Source organism: Hypanus sabinus, chromosome 6, assembly GCF_030144855.1.
Source record: "Hypanus sabinus isolate sHypSab1 chromosome 6, sHypSab1.hap1, whole genome shotgun sequence".
NCBI classification, from domain to species: Eukaryota; Metazoa; Chordata; class Chondrichthyes; order Myliobatiformes; family Dasyatidae; genus Hypanus; species Hypanus sabinus.
The window spans coordinates 167,091,426-167,103,439 of record NC_082711.1 but is presented as its reverse complement, the minus strand read 5'-3'; the positions used below and the strand labels follow the sequence as shown (position 1 = coordinate 167,103,439).

Below are 12,014 nucleotides of genomic sequence, written 5' to 3'. Positions count from 1 at the left end.
ACTGCCTGACCTGCTGAGTGCCTCCAGCATTTTGTTTATGTTACTCTAAACACAATCACAGAAAGGTACAAACATTTGGCTTTCTTACTAATTGCTTAATTCAAGCCACTTGTAAAACATTGAATTATACATTTATGAAATGGTACCACTTAAAGTGAATTCACTGATCCCTCCTATAAAACGACACTGCATTATGACTGCTGTTTGCTGATCAGTGCAGATAGCTCTAAGGTCTAAAAGCTAAATACCACACTGGCTGGAATTAAAAATAGAAAAAAGAAGAAACTGCTCAGTAGGTCAGGTAGCATCATTGGAGGGAGAAACTGAGTCAATGCTTCAGATCAATTGACACAGCATGTTTCAGAATCGGAGTAATTTCAAAAATCTGAAGGGCTCTCTCCATGGACACTGCCTAACCTGAGTATTTCTGACAATGTCTGTTCAATTTCGGCTCTCATTTGTACCTGTACTTACAGTAACTGTCCAGACAGCACACACGAAATGCCGGAGGGACTCAGCATGTCAGACAGTAGCTGTGGAGGGAATTTTCCAGTCAACACTTTGGGCAGAGATCCTTCTTCAGGACTGAAACACCTCGACCAAAATGTTTATTCCCCTCCATAGATGCTGCCTGACCTGCTGAGCTGCTCCAGCATTTTCTGCATGTTTCTCATGAATTTCCAGTACCTTCAGAAGCTCTAGTGTCTTAACTGCCTGGAAATGTGCAAGTTAGGTTTAATCTCACCTCGCTGTGTGAGGCTAATTAAAAGGGATCCTTTCAAATTCATATTTTACCCATTCAGGGCCAGTGAACCAGTTTTGTTCTCAGTTGCCACTCTTTCCCTAGAATTCCACCCCAGTTACAGTGTTCATGGAGAGGATGTTTCCTGTAGTGGGGAAGTCTAGGTCCTGAGAGCACAGCCTCAGAACAGAAGGATGACTCATTAGAACAGAAATGAGGAGGAATTTCTCTAGCCAGAAGGAGATGAACCTGTTAAATTCATGGGCATAGATGGATGTGGAGGCTAAGTAATTGGGTATATTTAAAGCAGGGATTGATAGGTTCTTAATTAGTAAGGGCATCAAAGGTGAGAAGGCAGGAGAATGGGAGTTGAAAGGAATAATAAGTCAGCCATAATGGAATGGCAGAACAGACTCAAAGGGCTGAATGGCCTAATTCTGTTCATATGTCTTATGGTCTTACTTCGTATATTCTTTGGGGAAGTTCTTCCTTGATTGCTTGCACATGCATTCATGTATCAGCCACTGTTTATACTGTATGTGTCTCGCTGCATATGGTTTCCTGTAAATAAAAGTATGTGTTTGGAGGTGATTACTGCAGCACCTGATCTTGCCACATATATCCATGACAACCAAAGACTTCCATTTTGGTTAAGTAGTCCTTATCAGGCAGGAAAGGTATATTTGAATGTTATTAATATATGTGGCCAATCTGTTCTATTAACTCTCAGCTTATTCGATATGAAAAACCTCTTTAAGTAAGTAGATTCAAATTAGCACTGATGAAAGGTCCCGAATCTTTGTACAAGCCTTTGTAGATTTGTGGGACCATATTAACTCATTAAACTGATTAATTCAAATTTTTATGATTCTGTATTTTGGCCGCAGATATAGGACAATCGGGCTTGAGATCACTGGAAAGAAGATTACCGCCTGGATTGTTCTAATCACGGTGAAACCAGTCTAATTGAAAATAAACACTATTATCCTTTGAGCCATAAATCTTCACGGGAAATTGATTGAAAGTGCTCGTGGTAGAAGTTGAGAGAGAGCTGCAGATCATTCACCCACCAATAAGATATGAAATCAGAAAAGTAAATATCCTTTACAATGAGTCATAAGCAATATCTCTTTGATGTAATTATCAATTCTATGTAACCATCAGAATTACTTCTTTCCTTTTAGTGTTTAATTCTTCTTTTGTTCTCTGTACCACTCTCTCTAGTTTCCTCTCTTTCTCTCTCTACCTCCTTTCTCAATGCACCATCTGGGTGAAAGATCTTGACCATAAATGTGGACTGTCCATTTCCCTCTACAGATTCCTCTACAGATTTCCCACTAAATTCCTCTTGAAACTTGTTATTTGCTCCAGATTCCAGCATCTGCAATCTCCTGTGCCTCCAAAACATATCACTATCTGTTCTAGTAGTAGTAGTAGGATCGCTACAGTTGAGTATGATGTTCTCCTAAGGGGTTGCCTATTAGAGGTTCTTCAAGTGGCTGTACAGGCCGATCCGAGATCCACTTATTCTAACACGGGGCTTCCAAACCTCGCAATCCTGAACCCTTTGCCATTTGCCGATCACAGAAAATCTGAAATGTTAGCGTGGATTCCTTCATGGGGAATACATGTGCATGACTTTGTTTAACATGGGGAGGTTGATGCACGGGCAGCCACCAACACGGTCCTTGACAGATCAGGGCCATGGTCCAGTGGCATGGAATGCAAGGCGACTGGGCACCCTTCACTGCTGCAGCGTTCTTCCATCTCCACTGCCATTGCGGTTTGTCACCACCCTCCTCTGCCAGCTCCACCACTGAGCTCTTGGTTGGATCACTCTTTGTCGGGAACCTCTCCCTTGATCTTACCACCATGGGTGACCTACTGGGAGCTAAGCCCCAGATAGCTAAACTCCAGAAAGCATCACTCACAGAATCTCAGGAACTCACAGGTCTCTCCACCATGACAAGGTGGAGATCCTCAGAGAAGACTGACTGTAGAGCACTTTCAACTTAGGTGCAGCGACTAGAAATGTAAACCTGCCTTATTTTTCTGATTTCATGTTCAATTATGCCCCATTTGTGTTTCCCGTTCTCAACCTATATTTTGTCTTTGTTTCTTTTTCCATAACTTTTCCCTTTCCTTCACCCTCCCCGTTCTGAACATTTTACTCTCTGTAGAAATCATTGCGGGTTCTGTTCCTCTCAGAATATTGCAAAGTTAACATGTAATTTATGCAGACAAGTAACGGCACTTCAAACAATGGCTCAGATGTCCTGAAGGTGTTCCTTACAGCAATTATTTATCTGCTGAATTTTGCCATCATAATGAGTCCTAATTAATATCACATTAATGACAATTCGCTACCTACCTTTGTGATAGCAGATTTTATATTTTCACAGCTTTTTTTTTTGGAAATGTTAACTGTTTCCTGCAAACTAGCTTCACCCACCAAAAGAGTCAGTTTTCCTTCTTTTATAACTACATCAGATTTCACCAGTAATCCTCCCCCAGCAAGTAGCTCACTTGGCTCCTCAAGCCTGCTTGGTCACTCAATGATGTCATGATTATCCATCTAACACCATTTTGTTGCCTGATCTCAATAATTCCTTGATTCCTCAAGTGCATAATTTCACATTTATGCACACCATACTGCACTTGACCACTCACTCAACTCGTCCAAGTGGCTGTGTGCCTTCCTCCCAACTTATATCTCCTCCCCATTTCGTGTTGTTGTCGAAATTTAAGAGTACTGTAAATATCCAATAATCTGGCATCCGATTACTTGGCAGCCCAGGTGGTTTGCCATTTGGCTCACTCATTAGTCCAGAGTTTAAGTCTGGGTTCCAGAGTGCAAGTGTGGCCAGAGCCAGGGTTTGAAATGCTCATATATTTCCCTTTTCCTTTGAGGTCACGAGGTTCACTGGAAGGGAAGTAAAGGTAGTCTTCAGCCGGAAGGTAGTGAGTCTGTGAGGAAATATAAAAGCCTTTATTCACACAGTAAACCTTCATAAGAGGGGTGTAGGAGAATCCAAGAGAATCTCACTCTCCTGACATGATGTTTTATACTTTTTCAACACAAAGGTAACAATAAATGATTAACTACAGTTTCAGTTGTTAAAATCTTAATTGTTATTAATTACATAGCAGAAGCCCTTGGAATATTCAATAATAGTGTCTGTTCCAAAAGCCAGACACCTGAAATATGCCCCTTTTGTTATAGAGTTGAAGGATAGCTCCATGAATATACAACTAACAAGGCTGTTAAATGGAAAGTCAGACCCATCCATAACTGTGCATCAAGTGACACAGATACATCTTCAGCAATGTGCTGAGAGCAAGAGGGTATGGGGTGTGTCCAGGGAGGGTAGTACCTCTAGTGAAGGGGCTTGTCATGTCCATTCTGGGGCAGCTCACTCACCTTCGATCCCCACCAGACACTCAGCTCTCACCTGTGGCTCCAACTAGCTGTTTGCATGCGACAGTGGGCACATTGCAGTACACCAGGACCAGGTGAGGGTGGCCGGTGGCCTCATAGCTCAGTAAGGTAGGGACAAGATTGTGCTAGCATGTGAAGCCAGCTCCAGCGGACTGGGCGTATGAGATCTGTAGCGAGATCCAATGGCCCATAGAGAGCGAAGGACATGATGAGGCACAGAAGATGCAATGGTCATCCAAGGATGACCCAAGTTTGTAACACTTGTTCGTACTACTGCACCAGACTTCTGTGGTGTGGAGAGTGGAACTGCTCCAGTGCAATGGTTTTTCCACTTTAAAAACTTCCCCGCACAGGTTTCCTGATTCATCGGACTCGATGGACAACCACCAATAGCAGGAATGTTCATCTATTGTCTTCCCCTTTGTAGTTTCAATGGGGATAGAAAACCACAAAACATTAGTTGGAAGTTAAACTGCGTATAGGTTTTATTTCCTAAAGACTGCTTGTCAGTTTAGCTAATTCATAATTATACTTACCATCACTGTTCACCCTCCAAATACTGATCCGTAGCAGTAAGAAGTTGCCTTCAGTCAGCAGGTGGTGAATGTGTGGAAACTGTTGCTGTGCAGGGGCGTGGAGGCCGAGTCACTGGGTGTATTTGAGGCGGAGATTGATAGGTTCTTGATGGGGAGTGGATGGGGGGAAGCAAATTAAAGTTAGGGGGAAAAGGTGGGACAAAAAGGATGGTGGAGCAGGTAAGCCAAGTGGACTAATCTTACTCCTAAACATCATGGTCTTATAGAAATAAAGATGTTTGATCACAAGATTTATCCTTTAAAGTTCTGCATGTTTGATTAGGGCACTGCTTTTGTTTCAAGATCAAGATTCAAGATTGTTTAACGTCCTTTCCAGTACAAGTGTAAAGGAGAATGATATAATTGTTAATCCGGAACTGATGGAGCTCAAAGAAAAGCAGAACAAGATGAGGAACACAAATAATATTAATAAAAAACACAATAAATACAAATATGTAAGATGACATATATACATAGTATGTTAGTGAAGTGACGCTGGACTGTACATAAGGTGACTAACAGAAAATGGTAAAGTAGTGGTGTTGGTGCCAGCTGGAGGCGTAGTGGCATCAGCACTGGACTTCGGAGCAAAGGCTCCCAAGTTCAAATCCAACCGGCTCCCTTGCATGCTTTCCATCCGTGCTGGGTTGAGCGTCAAGCTAGCAACTTGGCTTTGTAAAAATAAGAAAGCCTGCTAAGAAAACACCATCACAACGGCATCCCGATGACTCCACTCGGAGTTGAGGGCTTTCTTCTTCTAGTGGTGGTTAGGGGTGTGGAGGGGTGGGTTAGTAGGTGAGACTGTTAATCAGCCTTGCTGCTTGGAGATAGTGACTGTTCTTGAGTCTGGTGGTCCAGGCATGGACACGAGTAGTAGAAAAACTAATACAGCCCAGTCCATCACAGGTAAAGCCCTCCCCACCACTGAGCACATCTACACAGAGTGCTGCTGCAGGAAGCAGCACCCGTTATCAGACACCCCCGCCACCTGGGAAAAACACACACATTCCCTCGGAGGATGTACAGACTCCTTACAGAGGACAACAGATTGAACTCTGACGCCTCAGACTGCAAAAGTATCACACTAACCATAATGGGCATAAGTATAGTGAGGGACAGGTATAAAGGAAAACTTCCCTGCAGCAGCATCATAGACATGTATGATGCTGCAACACTCAGAGCATTAAATGAAGAGCAAGTAAGAAATTAATATTAACATTTAAAGTTTTTTACAAAGCAAGGTACTAGTGCAAAAAATACACAGCATGGAACAGAAATTATATAGTGAAGAGAAAATAAAAATACAAAACAAGATATTGCTACAAAAAAAGTTGCCAGTCAGAGACAAGTTCAAAGGAGTGCAGGAGGTGGTCTGTGCTGTTCAGTGACTGAGGTGGGATTGGGGTTTCAGCATCAGATAGTTGTAGGAAAGCAGCTGTTGTTTGAACCTGATGGTGCAGGACCTCGAGCTTCTGTACCTCCTGCCTGACGGTAGCAGTGAGAAGAGGGCATGAGCCCATAGTGGGGATTTTTGATGATAGATGCGACCTTGTTGAGGAAACAGGGGCTGTCAGTGGCGGGGAGGGCTTTGTCCACTCTCAGTGGCCTCTTGTGTTTCAGTACTGTACCAGACTGTATGTATTGGCCATGGGATCAGGGAAGCTTCAAATCAGAGTCAGGTTTATTGTCACAGACTTATATAATGTGAAATTAGTTGTTTTGTGACTGTAGTATGGTGCAAAATCATAAAATTATTATAAGTTTCAAAAGAATAATGAAGTGGTGTTCGTGGACTACTCAGAATTCTGATAGCGAAGGGAAAGAGGCTGTTTCTGAATTTTTAAGTGTGGGTCGTCAGGCTCCTAAACCTCCTCCCTGGTGGTAGTAACAAGAAGGGGGCATGTCCCAGATGGTTAGGGTTCTTAATGATGGATGGCACCAACTTGAGATACTGCCATTTGAAGATGAGCTTGACGGTGGAGAGTGTTTTGCCCATGATGAAAATGCCTGTACTTCAACAATCTTCACGTAAATGGACACACCATGACTGAGCACTTGAAGGAGCTCAATTGTAAACAAGGGATTATGGCAGGGGTGGGCAAACTTTTTGACTTGTGGGCCACAAAGGGTTCTAAAATTTGACAGGGGGGCCGGACCAGGAGCAGATGGACGGAGTGTTTTGGTAATACACCTCATAAGAGAAAATAAAATATCATGGGATATGTAGAAAACGTGCTTTAATTTCAATTGAAAATGAACAAATGCATTACAACAAAATATCTGTCTTTGAAGTCCCATGGTATTTAGCTATTTACTGAAGTGACTTTTAAAACACTGAAAATTAAATGAATAAAATACAGCTTTTTTAATAGTAACAGTTATTATTTTAAAGCACTGAAAATTCTGTTATCCTTCAAGATATTATCATCATCACTCTCCTCCTGACTGTCTTTATTTCAAAGACGGTAGGAGATGCAGGTCTACTTGTCCTGCTCCTTCTTATTCAATTGTCCCCTGTGCCAAAACTCAACAATGACCAGCCAGTATGCAGAGCGCGTTATTTGATCTGGAGCGCATTTTTTATTTTGAGAACGTACGTGCACCTGCGCACTACTCATGTCCATCACTTAACAGAAATGACATGTAACATGTAAGGCTTATTGAAAAAAATATTTTCAAATGCATTTTTTACATAACACAACGAAGAAACTTATTTTTAATTTCAGTGGGAACAGTGTTTTTGGTCTCCCTTTTTAGCCAGCGCATCAAAGTCTGGATTTAGTTTTGTTGTGGCGATTCTCAGGATGGATCTGAGGATCGGAGGTGTTGGTGAGTTAACTTGGATCTGTGGCTGGCTTTGTTGATGTTCATGACGCTGAACGCCTGTTCACACAAATAGGTCGAGCCGAACAAAGAGTAAAGCGCAAATGTGGAGTAATACGCTGCATCTCAACAAAGGTCAATGTGTAGCGGTGTGCTACATGCAGCGCTAAAATTACGACATGGACTCGGTAACTGCAGTCGAAGAAAAAAACTTTATTCGAAATCCCAAGCCTCACTTTTAAGCCTCCCTCAACCTGCCCCCCCACGCAGAGGCTCCAAAGCTCTGTGCTCGCAAATCCCCGCAGGCTATCTCCCTTAGCCGGAACGCTGGCTAATTGTGAGCCGGTTCGGATGTGCCAGGAAATGGGTCGCCACAAATGTATATAGAGTGCGTCATCTATTCGGAAAACGCCAGAATTGCGGGGAAAAAACGTTAACAAGGTTTATTAATATAATTTCATCAAGTTCTGCGGGCCGGATTAAAAAGCTTAACGGGCCGCATATGGCCCGCGGGCCGTAGTTTGCCCATGCCTGGATTATGGTCATCGAATCATTTATATTACATGATTTAATGACTGTAGTTCCTTTGTTTACAATTGAGCTCCTTCATGTACTCAGTCATGGTGTATCCTCTTAGGCCAAAGGTGGGAAGACAAACTAACTCCCTGGCTTTTGTAGAAATCTTAACAGATGTGAGTGGGGTGATCCGAGTGGAGGAGGGAAGGGAGAACAAGGCGAGGAGAAGCAATGTCTTTCACACTTAGTAGCGCTTCTCATGTGATCTTGCTCCTCAAGATACAGCAGATGGCTCATTAACGTTCAATGCCATATTGTACCTTGGAAATCAGAGGGAGCACATGAGCAAAGCTCTGGCTGACTACATTTGGCAGATTTAGAGTCTTAGAGTTGGACAGTGCAGAAACAGCCCTTTCTGTCTACCACATCCATGCTGACCATTATGTCTATCTATACTAATCTCACTTGCCTGAATTCATTTCACAAGCTGTCCAGATGCCTTTTAAATGTTGTTACAGTCCCTGCCTCCAGCCTCCTGGGCAGCTCACTCCAGATACCGTCTACTTTGTATGCAAACATTTATCCCTAAGATCTTCTTCAAACTTCCTCCCTCTCCCCTTAAATCTGTTAGTTTTACACACCTCCACACTGGGAAACAGACTTGATGCACCATCAATAATTCACTCTGAGACGTAAAGGCGAGATATCAGCTTTTATTGACTGGAAGAAGGAACAATCAGTGGTTGACTACCATACTACATCCTGGAGACTGAGGGAGGAGCAGTGCCTCCAATCGCCTTTATACAGGGGTCTGTGGGAGGAGCCACAGGAGCAGGGGCGTGTCCAGACAAGTATATGTAGTTCACCACAAGACTCTGGCTCTCTGACCAAAGTATGCCTCAGGTAATTTTATACTCTATCATATTACCTCTCATCCTCCTTTGCTCCTGGGGTAACAGTCCTAACCTGCCCAAATTCTCTTGATAACTCAATCACTCCAATCCAGGCAAGATCTTTGTGGATCTTTTCTGTGCCCTCTCTCATTTAATCACAAATAACTTAATCCCTGTCACACTGTTTCATGGGATATCCACTGCTCATTACCAATCGCCGGTCCAATCACATTGGTGCCATGGTCAAGTGAGCCCATCTTGGCCTCTGCTTCCTCAGGAGGCTAAAGAAATTCAGCAAGTCCCCATCAACTGTGACAATTTTTGCTGAAGCATTCTGTCTGCATCCATAGCGGCTTTGTGTGGCAGCTGTGGACACAACTCGGCACATCACAGGAACCAGCCTCCCCCCATGGACTCTGTCAGCCTCAGTAAAGCAGCCAGCATAATCAAAGACCCCACTCGCCTCAGACATTCTCTCTTTTCCCCTCTCCCTTCAGGCAGAAGATACAAAAACCTGAAAGCACACATGACTAGGCTTAAGGACAGCTTGTATCCCACAGTTATCAGACTCATGAACAGACTGCTTGTACGATAAGCTGGAATCTTGGCCTCACAATCTCTCTCGTTATATTCTTGCACTTTATCATTTACCTGCAATGCACTTTCTTGGTAGTTTTTATGCTCTATTCTGCATTGGTATTATTTTACCTTATTCTAGCTCAATGCACTGTGCAATGTTTTGATCTGTATGAATGGTATGTGAGATAACTTTTCACTGTATCTCAGTATATGTGACAATAATAAACCAGTACCAAATGTGGAGAAAGCCTCAGCCTAATCTAGCTGTACCAACGTCTCAGAAAGACCTGTTAGTACCACTCTCCAATCCTTTCCCCATAGCTGTATGTGTTATTCCCTTTTAAATAATGATCCTGTTCCTTTGAGGGAGTTACATAGAACGTAGAACATTACAGCACAGCACAGGCCCTTAAGTCCATGATGGTGTGCTGACTTTTTAATCTAGTTTAAGATCAATCTAACCTTTCCTTTCTACTTAACCCTCTATTTTTCTATCACCCATGTGCCTATCTAAGAGTTTCTTAAATGTCCCTAATGTATCTGCTTCTAACACCACCCCTGCCAGGGTGTACTTTGTAAAGAACTTAACCTCTGGTATACCCCTGTACTTCCCTCCAATCACTTTAAAATTATGCCCCCTCGTGTTAACCATTTCAACCCTGGGAAAAAGTCTCTGACCATCCACTCGATCTGTGCCTCATCATCTTGTACACCTTTATCCTCCTTTGCTCCAAAGAGAAAAGCCCTAGATAGGTTAATAGGATTTCAGCAGATCCTCTTAAGACATGCCCTCTAATCCAGGCAGCACCCACCTGAAGTTGCTGAAGTCTCCACCATCAAAGAAACCTGGCATAGAATGCATGTGGCCTTCTTTCTTAATTTACCCACTCTCCTGCTCTTTCTAATCTGGTGCTTTTTTATATTCTTAGTTGCTAAATGCACATTAATAATCTTGAACCATACTTATAAGGCCATAAGACATAGGAGCAAAATTGGGTCATTCGGCAATTGAGTCTACTCCGCCATTCAATCATGGCTGATAATTTTTTTTACCTCTTTGTCAACCTCATGGCTGATTTATTGTCCCTCTCAACCCCATTCTCCTGCCTTCTCTCCGTAACCTTTGACACCCTCACTAACCAAGAACCTATCAACCTCCGCTTTCAATATACCCAATGACTTGGCCTGCACAGCTGTCTGTGGCAATGAAATCCACAGGTCCACCACCCTCTGGCTAAAGAACTCCCTCTTCATCTCTTTTCAAAAGAGGCGTTCTTGTATTTTGAGGCTGTGCCCTCTGGTCCTGGACTCTCCCATTATTGGAAACTTTCTGAATCATTGAGCCTTTGGTTAGGAAATAAGATGTCCGTAGTTCCTGCTTGACTCTGAAATGTCCATTTGCCTTTCACCTGGCTGAGAATTGTGTAATTTTAACTCTTTCATAGACCATACAGAGTACAATTTTATTTATTTTCCTGGTGGCTACAACAGCCCCATCTGCTGGTGTTTTCTGTTGCTTGGGGACTGACACCAACTCACTCATTGACATTCAGCCTTGTAAGTGCTGGGCTGGGGAGCTGAGATGGTCATTGACAATGCCTCACGTAATTGGACCTATTCCACGTGAGAGACCAGCTTTTCACCGTGGACAAGTGAGACAATAGGAAAGCCACGGCCCCTGAGTGATCATCTAAACACCTCTAATATAAAAGGGAGAGAGGAGGTATTCAAATGTTTAGCTGATCACAAAGCCGTTCCGCTCACTGTTATTATCCCTCCCAGTGGCCTCTATTTTGCCTCGTATTAATAAATTCAACAATGCGGCAACACAAGCATTTCCAGAATTCATTTTTTCATTAGTTACTATGGCAACCCAGCTAACCGATTGTAGAGGGATTGAAATGTAAAGGAAACTATCGCAGTGTTGCAGAATGGAAGGAGTTCTTGCAGCTGTTTTATAACGGAGAAAAGCCGTGCGAAAGCCTCTCTAACCGTCTTTGCAAGCAGGCAGAAAAGGGGGAAAAGACCAGAAAAGAAACTGCAGGCATTGAATCCTGACACAGAGTACCTTCTGATTGATATCGGGAGGAGGAGGAGGAGAGTTTTAAACTGAATGTGATCTTGCAGAGGAAACGGGGCAATGTCCTACCAGGGTACGAGACTCCGGAAACCAAAGAAGTTCTGGTGAGTGTACTTTATCCCTTTATAGCAAAATTGCTTCTTGTTTAGACACCTAGGAGGTGAGTGAAAGGAGCTCAGGAACAGTGCATGGAAAATTAAAGACGCGTATTCACTAATGATCCATGGAGAATGTGTTTGACTACATTAGATCGATCGTGATAGCTTCAAATTAAATCACTAAGGATGCACTTCACAGAAATAGTCCACTTGGCCCCAAATAGTCCATATTGTGAGGTCCTGTTCTCATCATCTGATCAATGCAACCC

The 12,014-nt window shown here is 42.9% G+C and overlaps 1 protein-coding gene across 2 annotated transcripts in view; it reads left to right on the top strand.

Annotated features, from left to right (window-relative positions):
- The window catches only part of LOC132396063 (rap1 GTPase-activating protein 2-like), a 298,797-nt gene that overhangs the window by 46,387 nt on the left and 240,396 nt on the right, over positions 1-12,014 (top strand). The gene's annotated exons all lie outside the window — the stretch shown is intronic.